This window comes from Canis lupus, chromosome 7 (genome assembly GCF_048164855.1).
Source record: "Canis lupus baileyi chromosome 7, mCanLup2.hap1, whole genome shotgun sequence".
Lineage (NCBI taxonomy): Eukaryota > Metazoa > Chordata > Mammalia > Carnivora > Canidae > Canis > Canis lupus.
This window is the reverse complement of record NC_132844.1, coordinates 22,443,121-22,455,195: the sequence shown is the minus strand read 5'-3', so window position 1 is coordinate 22,455,195 and position 12,075 is coordinate 22,443,121. Positions and strand designations below refer to the sequence as shown.

General features: G+C 36.8%; 1 long non-coding RNA gene across 3 annotated transcripts in view; it reads left to right on the top strand.

The window, feature by feature from the left end:
- LOC140636249 (uncharacterized) overlaps positions 1–12,075 on the top strand; it is a 146,032-nt gene that overhangs the window by 17,439 nt on the left and 116,518 nt on the right. The window lies entirely within an intron of this gene.

Here is a 12,075-nt window from a genome sequence, read left to right as displayed (position 1 = left end):
ATTTTAAAGAAATCATTCTATGAATAAGAAACTAAGTCTTTGAAAGATTAAATAATGTCAAATTGAGTTATTTATGACTTCAAAGCTTATGCTTTAGGATTTGCATTTCTAAGTTTTCCATGACACTGAAGTTGCTAGTCCTGGGACAACACTTTGAGAAACTCTACAGTAGTGTCTCCTCAAATCCTTGTTGAGTTCTTCCAGAAACTCCATAAAAATGCATATGTATGCTTCTGAAATGAAAATATAACTCTTTGAAGGGAAATCAGAAATAATTCTCCACCAGGAGATCCTAGGCTAAGTTAGATCTGAGGCTAAGTTAGATTCCGGCACAACAAGTCCTATAGTAGATGACTTTGTCACTGGCTGAAGGTATTTTGGGTGAACTTTATATTTTGCACCATGCCAAGGGCACATAACTTTGGTCCTAAATTGCCTAGCTCTGTGATTTATTGTCATTTCTAATAAAATAGTTCTATGCATAGTAAAACAAAGCAAGAAATAAGAGCCTGGAAATGGTTGTGGTTTATCAATGGTAACACCATTGGTATAATGTTTGTTTGTTTCTGAGATTTTGAAAATTGCTTTAGAAAGCCTTAGGGCAGAAAGCTTCACTTAATTAAAATATTTTAAATCAAACCACAGGAACTGAATTCAGTTCATAATGCTGCAGGGTACAGCCAGCAATTGTAAGAAACTCAAATGGGATAGGGTGGATGAATATAATAATAAGGGGTATAGGTTTTTGTTATTATTTCTGCTTGCTGGATTGAAATAATTAGGCAACAAAAAATCTTTAGTTAACTCTTGGAATTCTGAGGATATTCATTAATTGATACATAACTGTTTAGTGTTTCCCAAAGAGTATTCATGGAGCATTGGGATAATGTTCCAGGTTGTTCAACAAAGAAAGCATCCCCCTTGAAGGTAACTTTAGAAAGCACTGCACCACTCTCTCAGAAATTGACATTGCCCATTTGCTTAAGAAAGTCTCCTAGAAAGCCTTCAGTAAGGTAACCTTCTTGACTCTGTTTCAGTTATCATTGGGTCACACAGCTTCTTTCCCTACTCCTTTCCCCTAATTTCTACCCCAAATAACACCATTTCACAAGATATGGAACTAAAAACATTTGAGGAAACGCCAATATTCACATTTTTAAATCAGTACTAATACTGAACCAGTTATATATATATATATATAATATATATACACATACATATATATATACACATACACACACATTATTGCAAAGCCAGGCTCCTCCCACCTTTAACTCTTACTTTTTCATAAGTATTGTCTACTTGCTTTTTGATGAAATAAGGACCTGGATGTATGTAGATACCATTTGATCACTGAAACACACAAGCAGTAAAAGATGCTAGGATTGCTTTCTGAATTTATCACTAGGTGGGATTCAGTAAAACCATAGAAATTTGGCCTAACCAGAGGGAAGATCAGTCAGATTTGTGGAAAATTGGAAAAGAAATTTCATTACATTACCACCAATTGATAACTTTTATTCCTTGAATGCTGCCTAGAAACGGTCCTTGGAGGGAGTCTATTCTAATGACTAGAAAGAGGTGATTTATAATTACAACAGCACTTGTTTATCTGTTAAATGTACCTAAATTGTCTGAAAACTACTTGCTCAATCAGTGAAATGTTTTTCTCTTTTGAAATATTAATTTGCTTAGCAAATTCATTTTTCCTAGGTACAGGAAAGTAATCTTCAACCACTTTTCCCCCAGCTAGAGGAAAGGTAAACTTTAACCTAACCATTTTTCTAATTATCAAACGTTTTGAATTAATGGGGTCCAAATTAATTAAGGTTTTATTATAGTTTCATCCTTAGGAGACAAGGTTTCATTTCCCTCTTTTGAAGTATTTTCCATCTGAATCAAAAGAAGATTAACCTCACCACTCTCATTGCTTGAAGCCAATGGGTTTCAACTTCTTTTTTCCTTCCCCAACATACCTGAAGGTTATGAAACACTCCCTCTGTAAGGAAAAGATGAGGTGTGTGGGGGGCTATAATTAGGAAAATCTCCCTAGGTGATTCTGATAAGCTCCCTACCCCTTCTTGAGAATCCTGGTTTTATGCCTTTGATTAAAACCTTGTAACCCTCAGGCAAACATGGAATTGGGGCAGGAAGGTCAAGAGAGGCCCTGGCAGGACTCCAGGTAAGCTAGTGCTCTGATGGCAGGGGGTTTTGTCATAAGTGGTCAGCTAAAGCATGGATAATCAAAAGTATAGCAGGCACCATAAGCATTACTAGCATTGTTAGCTGCTTCCACCATTTGTACTGAATACTGGGTGTTGATAACCCGGCGGGGGATTGGAGGGAGCCAGAAGGAAGGAGGTTGAAGGTCTTTGGTGCAAGCAAAGATGGAGATTTATAGTTAATCTACTGGACACTGGATCTATGATTGAGGTGGGAAAGAGAACCCCATCTTGTGCTTCCTCACCTTTCCTTCAACCTCAGCCACGGTCTCCTGAAGTCACTGGTAAGGAGATACACTATTTAATATGGGTTCATAGATAATAGGGGTAAGGTGTCTGCAAACTAGGTAAATAAGGTGCTAAAATATGACTTTCAGAGAAGGAAATTAATAGTATAATGGAAGTTATTGATGGAAGAACCATAGCCTTTTTTTGAATTCTTATTATGATCTATTTTTTGATGTTTAGAACAGAGACCTAGTGAAGATAAACAAAAGTTTAAAAATTTCTACTTGTAAACAAAATATTAAATGTGAGTAAGGTAACACATTTCCTCTTGGTATTGATATACTGAATCATGTAGGCTATTAAGCAAAAATCCTTTCAGGAAATACCTTGGCCTTACCTAATACCCTTATTGTTTTACTCTGCTCCAGGACTAGCTGGGTGCTTATTTAATTACATCGGTATTTATTTAAGTTCCTTTTAACTGGTTGTCCACTTTTGATAACATTCCATTTATCACCTAAATATTTTAGCTTGAGGGCAGATCTGTTGATTAGAGGTGTAGACTGATATAAAAGAGGATCCCCCCCCCCCTTTGTTGCTCTAAGAACCAGTAAATAAACCACTTAAGCTCTCTGAATTTCAGTTTCCTTATCTATTGAATAATTGTTTCTTCCTCAGGCACCTGTCTGATTTTATAGGTCAGTGACATTTGACTTAAGTTTTAGGTTTTGGACACTAGATGGTGATGTTGTGCTGCTTTAAGTCTCACCCAGCGAGGCCAAGGTCTAGAGTTAGGCTTCTCGTTTTCTCAGATCTTAATAAGCATGGCTTATAATGAAACCCTATCCATGAAGCAAACATAATTGAGCATGGAAATAACACAAGGAGCAAGAAGAAACCAAAAATAACCTTTGCGTGCTTTTTGACATGCTAGCTTCTAAATACACTGAAACTTATCTTAATTAGCTTTATCATCCTTTGGCGTCCTAAGTCCCTCCTTTTTTCATCTTACTTTTATGTGAGGCAAATTATTGATCTATTGAAGCTTCTTTGGCAAGCCTGGCTCCTGATCCCAACTTCTGTTTCTCTCTCATCTCTTTTATTCTACTCCTCATATTCCTGGAACTACTCTCCTCAGAAGTAGTTGAGAGATTTTTAGGCAGCCTGTTGAAATGTTAGAAATATACATACTAATATAGGTTTTGTTCAGAAGCAAACTCCTTAAGGATTCATTTCCTCATCATAGGTCAAAAAACCTGAGAACAGTTCTTTCAGAAGACCAGTTCTCTCCCATGGACAACTTACTGCTTATTTATAAAAGCAGCTACAGGAGGAGAATGGGTTTGCTAAAATGGCAGCTGCCTCTCCTATTCTTTCTGGTGTAAGTTTTCAAGCTTGAAGCACAGAATGCGGGGTGGAGGGGCAGCTCCTTCTTTTCCTGGCACTGAGTCTGCAGATTTTCTCGGTGGTTTTATGGGGGATGGTGGCAATCACTGAGCCCAAGCTTCTCTCCTGCAGAAGGCCAACTTGTTAATGAAAGGGCATGTCTGGTTAGACTCCTGCCACTCTTGGGCCTGGGTCCTTGGAACACGGAGTAGGCATTTTTTAAAAGAATATGTTCATTTTTAACCATTTTAAGTTATCTATTAAGTATAATTATATCCCACTTAAGAAAATGCATCTTTGCATTTTACCCTACTGTGGTATAGTCCTTTACTGACGTGAGTAATTAGAAATGAAGACTTCTCCATTGTGAAGTCTCTTCACTAGAGATCCTGTGTAATGTCTCAGGAAAATAGCTATACGAGACAGGCTGGGGAAGCCATCTTATGTAGATAGGTACCATTCCCCCTCAGGCATGGTGTCCAGATTTAGGAAACTGGCACTTCTGGTTCTCATGATAGTTTGGGTCATCATATTACATGACCTAATCTTAGACCTCAACCCGAGCAGGTAAATTTCTGCTATCTTCTGAATAGATGACACCATCAACTGTCACTTTTCTTTGACTTATTATACTTGAACACATTGACATGTAATTCATTTGAGGCTTATGAAAAGAAAAATGGTTTTAAATTTGAACTGTTCCACTCCAAACAGATAAGGATGAATGAAAATGAACTTGACTCCTATAATCCTCTAATTTAAGGCTAAGAGAAGAGAGGCCCTTTCACACAGTCTGAAAACATCCACCTCATGGAGAATTTTTATTGCTTCATCTAAGGAACCTGAGTGAAAGATAGGCTCCCTGAGGACCTGAGACTCAGAATTTACAAATTGAATTCTTATGTTTTTTTTTTTCCCCTTTCATTGAGCAATAGAAGAAATAGAACTAAAGAATATAAAGAAACAAAACAAAACAAAACTTTGAGACAAAGGCAAGGATAACTTGGAGTTAATTTTATATGGCCAAAAGAATAGACTCATGGGGTAGCACAAAGACCATTTTTGAATGAATTGAGTCTGTATTTGGGTGATAGCAAGGAGATAAGTATAATGTAGAACTTGGCACAAATGAATAGAAATCCTCACAACTACTCAAACCACATCTCTTTTTGTTTCATTGTATAGTTACAACAGAACAGTTTAAAAGACCAGAGTAAATGTGACCTAAACATTTGTCTATCTTGGGTTTTACAAGTACAATTTGAACTAAACTGTGCCAAATAAGTAAAGAAAGCTATAAAAATAAATACATAAAATGGAGTATAGCATGCTAACCAAATAGAGCCTATATTTAAAATGCATTTCAAATATTATTTAGGGAATTTAAAAAATCATTTTATTGCAGATAATGGCAGATAATGGCAAATTTAGTAGGACGTGGTAAGAAAATTTCATCAGAAGCAATAAACAGGTAGAGTGAAAACTGATTATATTCTGATTTATGTAGTTAATTCAAGTTCTGGGTCATTTGTTCTGGCAATGTAGGTTCCTTGATTCTAAAAAATTCTATTAAGGTTATTTGGTTACCCCCAAAATAGGCTTTATATTAGGATTCCATACAACTTTTCATCATATTCTTTATGCTCTGCTCTCTATATTTCATGTGAAACTTTTTCACTCTTCAGTACTATTGTTTTCCAAGGGGAATTTTTATCAAGAAAATGATGTAAAGGATGGAAGAAAATGCTTAAATCTTAATAGGAGGGTTTGGTTTGTTTATTTGTTTTTGCTTTGTTCTTTTAAACAACAGAAATTTATTTTTCATGGTCCTGGAGCCCAGAAGTCTGAAATCGAGATATCAGAAGTGTGATTTTATTCTAGGACCTCTCCATGGCTTCCAGATGGCATCCTTCTTGCTGTGTCTTCATGTGGTCATCGTGCTGCATAGTCATGCCTGGTATCTCTTTCTCTCTCCGTTTGTGTCCTAATCTCTTTTTCTTATAAGGACACCAGCTATGTTGAGTTAGCCCCCACTCATGTGATCTCATTTTACCTTAATTACCTTTTTAAAGGCTCTAGCTCCCATTGCAGTCACATTTTGAGATACTAAAGGTAGGACTTCAGCATATGAATTTGGAGATGGGGTGACACAGTTCAGCCTGTAACACATAGTAATTCTATGTTTAACTTTTTGAGAAACTGCCAAACTATTTTCCAAAATAGCTGTACCACTTTATATTCCCACCAGCAATGTATAAGGTTCCAATTTCTCCATATCCTCAATAACACTTGTTATTGTCTGTCTTGTATTTTAACCATTCTAGTGGTGTGAGAAGTGGTATCTCCTTGTGGTTTTGGATTGTATTTCCCTAATGAGTAATGATGTTGAACATTTTTCATGTGTTTGTTGGCCATTTGTATATGCACTTTGGAGAAATACCTGTTCATATCTATTGGGTTATTTGTCTTTTTGTTATAAGTGTCTATTATATATTCTAAATACTAAATCCTTATCAGACATATGATTTACAAATTGTTATTCTGGCTTATCTAAGCTGGTTGAGTAAAAAAAAAAACAAAAAACAAACAAACCTTCCCAAAACAAATGTAGAATTTGATATTTATGAGTAAAATAGGAAAAGTCTCTCTCTTAACTCAAGAATACATGGTAATGGGAATCCTGGGTGGCTCAGTGGTTTAGCACTTGCCTTTGGCCCAGGGCATGATCCTGGAGTCCTGGGATTGAGTCCCGCATCAGGCTCCATGCGTGGGGCCTGCTTCTCCCTCTGCCTGTGTCTCTGCCTCTCTCTCTCTCTCTCTCTCTCTCTGTGTATCTCTCATGAAGGAATAAATAAAATCTTTTTAAAAAAAAGAAAGAATACATGGTAAGGAATGAGATTCCTTTTATGTCATTGCAAGAGGGGAACTTTCTTCACACAGTCTCTATGGTGGTGGAAGAGAGGGTCTTATTGCTATTGGGGAGTAGGGAAGCAGGGTTCAGGTGTCATATGAAGTCAGTTACCCCTTGGACAGATATGATTCTGAATCATTGGTGCTCTATGCTAGGGCTCAATAAATAGATCTCTTAGGGGAAGTCCAACATGGAACAATTGAAAAATGAGTGTAATGGAGGTGTGCAGACCCCTATAGAAGAATCGAGGATAGGGACACCTCAGTGGTTCCATCAGTTAAGTGTCAGCCTTTGGCTCAAGTCATGATCCCAGGGCCCTAGGATTGAGTCCCACATCAGGCTCCCTGTTGAGCAGGCCTGCTTCTCCCTCTGCCTCTGCTGCTCCCTCTGCTTATGCTCTCTCTCTTTCTCTCTTGACAAATAAATAAATAAAATTTTAAAAAAAATCTAGAGGCTAAGATTAAGAATAGGAGAGTGTTAGCTAAGTGAGGGAGGCAGATGGCAAAAGATGGGTGTTCTGGTTAAGGAAACAAGGCTTATTGAGATGAAAAGCAAGTGAGAGAGGCAGGTGTGGTAAGCAGAGGCAAACTCATGCTGGAACTTATAGGTTCTGTTCAAAATACTGGTCTCTAGCCTAGGAGTAACAAGAAAACTTAGAAGTATTTTAAAATAGAGGGGTGTCACTGTCAGTTTTGCCTCTATAATAATATTCTGATTACACTGTATCATAGCCAGAAGTTCTCATTTTTTCCCTACTATTTTTAAATTTTTAAGGAAAGTCTCATTATGACTCATATAATAGCACAAATTCATTCAAGTTGGGAACCGACTTTATTACCTAATCTAGAGAAGACCATTAGACTTTTATATGAGGATAGAAGTTCATATTGTAGAAACTAAAATTTTAAAAAGATAGCCAATTTATAAAGAACTGCTTATTGTAAGAACCTTTTTAAAAGCAACCTTTGTAGTGTTTAATATTCATTCTGGAAAGTTTAAATATAGTTTTGATAGGATGATAATATACTCATTTGACCAACTCTACCAATTTCCAACATTGTAATTTTTCTCATATGCTTTGTTTAATCTTGGAAATCCAATAAGCAATTTAAAAATAGAGATATAAAGACTCATTACACTATATGGACCCACTGGAAAGTCAATAAGCAATCGACTTACTGAGCCTTCTGAGATATGATATTTTTAAAAACAGTAATGTGAAGGGAAAAAACTTATTGGAAGTTAGATCAGTTTAATTCTGGTATGTATGGATACTGTGGAGAATAGATAAGCCGTTATCACTGTCATCACTTCAATACCTAAGAATTGCATCATCTGCTAGAAGTATCAAAGTACAGAAACAGTTTTCTCTTTCTCTTTATATATATATACTTACATAAATGTGTGTGTGTATATAACACACATATACATATGTAATACACACACATACATACAAACTCAACTGTGTAAGAAATGTCATATTAGTTTTCTAGAAACTGAGAAAGTGTTACCCTGCGTGCCTACCACACCAAGGTGGTGGGGAATTCAGTTCCTCTCATTACTGGGGCTCCCTTCCTGAGTAGATTGATAAAAAAAAGCCCGGTTCTATATGTAACAACACATTCTAGGAGAGCCCATTAGTTTTCAGTTCATATTGTTTAACCTGATATCCACATGGTTTTCAATACGGTGGGTGGCTCAGCTCATTCTAGGCCAGGCTTGTTCCTGGGAATCTTTGCTGAGCCTGGGAACCCTGAACCAACTTTCCTTGGGATGCCATGAAACTCTTGCCCTCAGGTTCTGAGACCTTCCTGGGGCACCTGGGGGAGAAGGACACAGATTCGCCTATTTTCAGTTTCCTGCCTGATTTTGGAAAATCTTTGAGAAACTTCTCTCTGAGTTGAAGCTTTGAAAGCAAAGGCCAAGGAGGGGTCAAGGGATGTTTTTAGCTAACTTTTGCTCTCAGCCCTACAACACAAGACTCACAAAAACATTCTGTGATCAGGAAAAAGAAGAATATAGTGAAAATGAGATGCAACATCTCAAAGATTACTCTACCATATATATGCTTTTTTTTATCCCAATCTAGTATACTAACTGGATGCTATGAGTACCTGTATGTTGCTATTTTTTTTAAATTAAAATAATAACTAAAACATTAGCAAGAAGAGAACTTAGCATTTGCATGCTTACTATGTGCCAGGCCACTATGAAGATGAAAAATTCACAAGTATTTGCATCTCATTTTCTTTCCATTCTCCCATGAGATGAGCACTATTGTCCCTACTCTAGAGTAAGGAAATTGTAGCTGAAAAAGGTTAAGTAACTTGCCTGAGGTCCTGTAGGTTCTACTTAAAATTGGTCTTCTCCAGAGTCCAGCTTTTAACACCATGCTTAGCTTTTGCCTCTTTCATGGGAATCACTCTTCATTCTTTGGGAGTTGTGAGGCTTTTCACTAAGATACATTGCTGTCTGTCAGCTCCAGAGACACAGGAAGAAGACTTGAGGAGCATGCTGGTTCTTTTCCTTACCACCAAAGCACTTCAGGTGCAAATTTCCAGCACCTTGCTCATCACACGAGTATATGCTAAAGATGGTGAGAATCTGAAATTGAATTTAGAATAAAATATCAGATTTAAAAGATGTGATTATATTACTGATGTTTAATTAAACATGGGTCCTAAAGTGATGCAGTTCCCAATATGAAACCAAGTATATTACTCCGGTTTAATCTTCATGTTTTACTTTTTCCCCCAGTCTAGGGCAGGTTTTAGCTTTGAGCAGATTTATGTGAGGTATTTAAAGTCAGTTTTAAAATGAGATGATTCAGTTGCCAATTTATTTTCTAGAGAAAAATTCTATGCATAATTTTGTTGAATGTTTCTCTTTAGGCTAATAATTGGAAGAATAAGCTGTAGCCTAAATCTACCTACATCCACGAGAGCTCATTTACTATCTTAGTGCTTTGCCATTTCAATTACTTTTCAAAGCTTTCAAATTATGCTGAATTTAATATACATGCATGTGAATGAATGCACATACACATAGGTGGATATATATGTGTGCGTTCTCCTCAGGTGAAACATTTGGCACATTTCAGTATATTCAGGATGTTATAGTGTTTCAATAATATATTATTTAGTGGTTATGTTTATTTGTAACCCACATTATTTTAATTTAATGAGTGCTAAGAACATTTTGATGAAATATATTTGACACCCTGAATGTAATTCTTTGTCCTATTGTGGGAGAAGACATCTATGACAGTCTGGAATCTGTTTGGGATTTTGGCAGGCATTTCTCTCTACAGCCAGCAGTAGAAATCCTGATTACCTACCAGAAGGGGCTTTCATACCTCATTCTGGTGTGAGGAAACCACTAGGAGAACACCTACTGTCCGCAATGGTATTGAGGTGTGGAAGCAAAAGGAATCCCAATCCCTAAGGATGGGGATGAGTCTAACCATTAGAAAGCAATTGCTGAATACCCTTCTTATGTAGAGTTGGCTTGTATTGGCTTAGGCTTTTGAGGAAATTCCTTTTGCCTCATGAAACTGAGTATGCTTTAATAATAGAAGTTATTGGGGATCTCTGGGTGGCGCAGCGGTTTGGCGCCTGCCTTTGGCCCAGGGCGCGATCCTGGAGACCCGAGATCGAATCCCATGTTGGGCTTCCGGTGCATGGAGCCTGCTTCTCTCTCTGCCTGTGTCTCTGCCTCTCTCTCTCTCTCTCTCTGTGTGACTATCATGAATAAATAAATAAAATCTTTAAAAAAAAAACTAATAGAAGTTATTTCATGTAGACTAAATCTCAAGTCTGTACAGAAAAATCAGCCACAGTTTGAGAAGCAGCTTTGAGGGGAGATGAGATTGTTAAAAATCTCCATGGAATGTGGTTGTTAAGTGTCAACCCCTTACAGATGCATGAAAATTATCTCAGGATTGTTTAGGCCAAGGTGGTCAATCTGAGGGAAGACTGCCTTATTCTTGGTCAAATAGCCCCCCCCCTTTTTTTTTAATAAAATAATTTTTATTGGTGTTCAATTTACCAACATACAGAATAACACCCAGTGCTCATCCCGTCAAGTATCCTTTTAATAAGGCATCCATGGTACCCAAAATTGTGTGATATTCATCTAGCCTATTTTGAAAATGATCCCTTTCAGTGCTATTGAATCACAGTCCTTAACCATCCTTGACATTTAAATACATTCACATTGCCCTTAAACAGAATTTGCGTTTTGAAAACTTGAAGTATTTCTGCTGCTTCTGATAACACTTTTCACAACTCTTCTCAGCAAAATGTCCATCCAGTTTGGTGATCCGTAGGAGGAATTTGCTTGGAAATTATGTTCTCCCCTGTTTCTTTTCCTAATAATTTGTAATACAAGTTCCAACATGAAATTAAAATTCTTTTATAATTTCATTATCTAGGAAGTGATTTTGCAGTCTGCTGAGGATCCAATGTTGAAGTACAGCACAGTGTACAAAATAATTCTTGTTTTAATACATCGCTATGGCTCTCAGAGGAACCTCTGCTCAGCTCAGTTTATCATTAGCTTCTATATGACTCAGGTTTCCAGGTCTTTAATTCAAAATGAAAATTAAACAATATTCATTTTGTCAGGGCAGTTTGTAGAGAAATTGGTTTTAAAAACCCTATATTTTTCAATTAGAAAGGCTCTTATTGTAACCATGTCCAGTGTTCTTAATTGTTTAAAATCCAAATGCTAGAAGCCAGAAACCCTTCAGAGGATGGCCTCAGAGCCCCTGAGCCCCCGAGCCCCCATCGCAACACACACCATTACTACTGATGGGCACTAGTTAAAACCTTATGAAACCACTAAGCATATAGCAGGAAACCAAAATCAAATAATATCCACCCCTAGTGAATTTATGAGGGGATCCAACAAGCATTTTTAGTTTGTATATAAATTTAAAAATTAGTGTTTTTAACTAGGAGTAATTGCTGTATTTTGGCTTATTTAGGTTAGGTCATTTTCATATCCAATTATCATAAAGCTGCATGGTGTGATAGAAAGGCATGAACTTTGCAGTTTCAAAAATGTTGGACTGAATTCAATTTGGTGCCATATTGGAGCAAGTTGCTTTAGCTACTTGAAGCCTCAGTTTACTCATTTGTAAATGGGACACAATTATACTACTTTATAGAGTTGGTACAAGTAGGAGATAAAAAGCACAGATGAAAGCACCTAGCATACAACTTGGCATAGAGTCGTCTCCTATTAAATTTTCCTTTCTTATACCTATCAATTATTTAAAAATGGAATTGGTAGAAAAGCATAAAAGTAGAGCCTCCTGAATTTTTC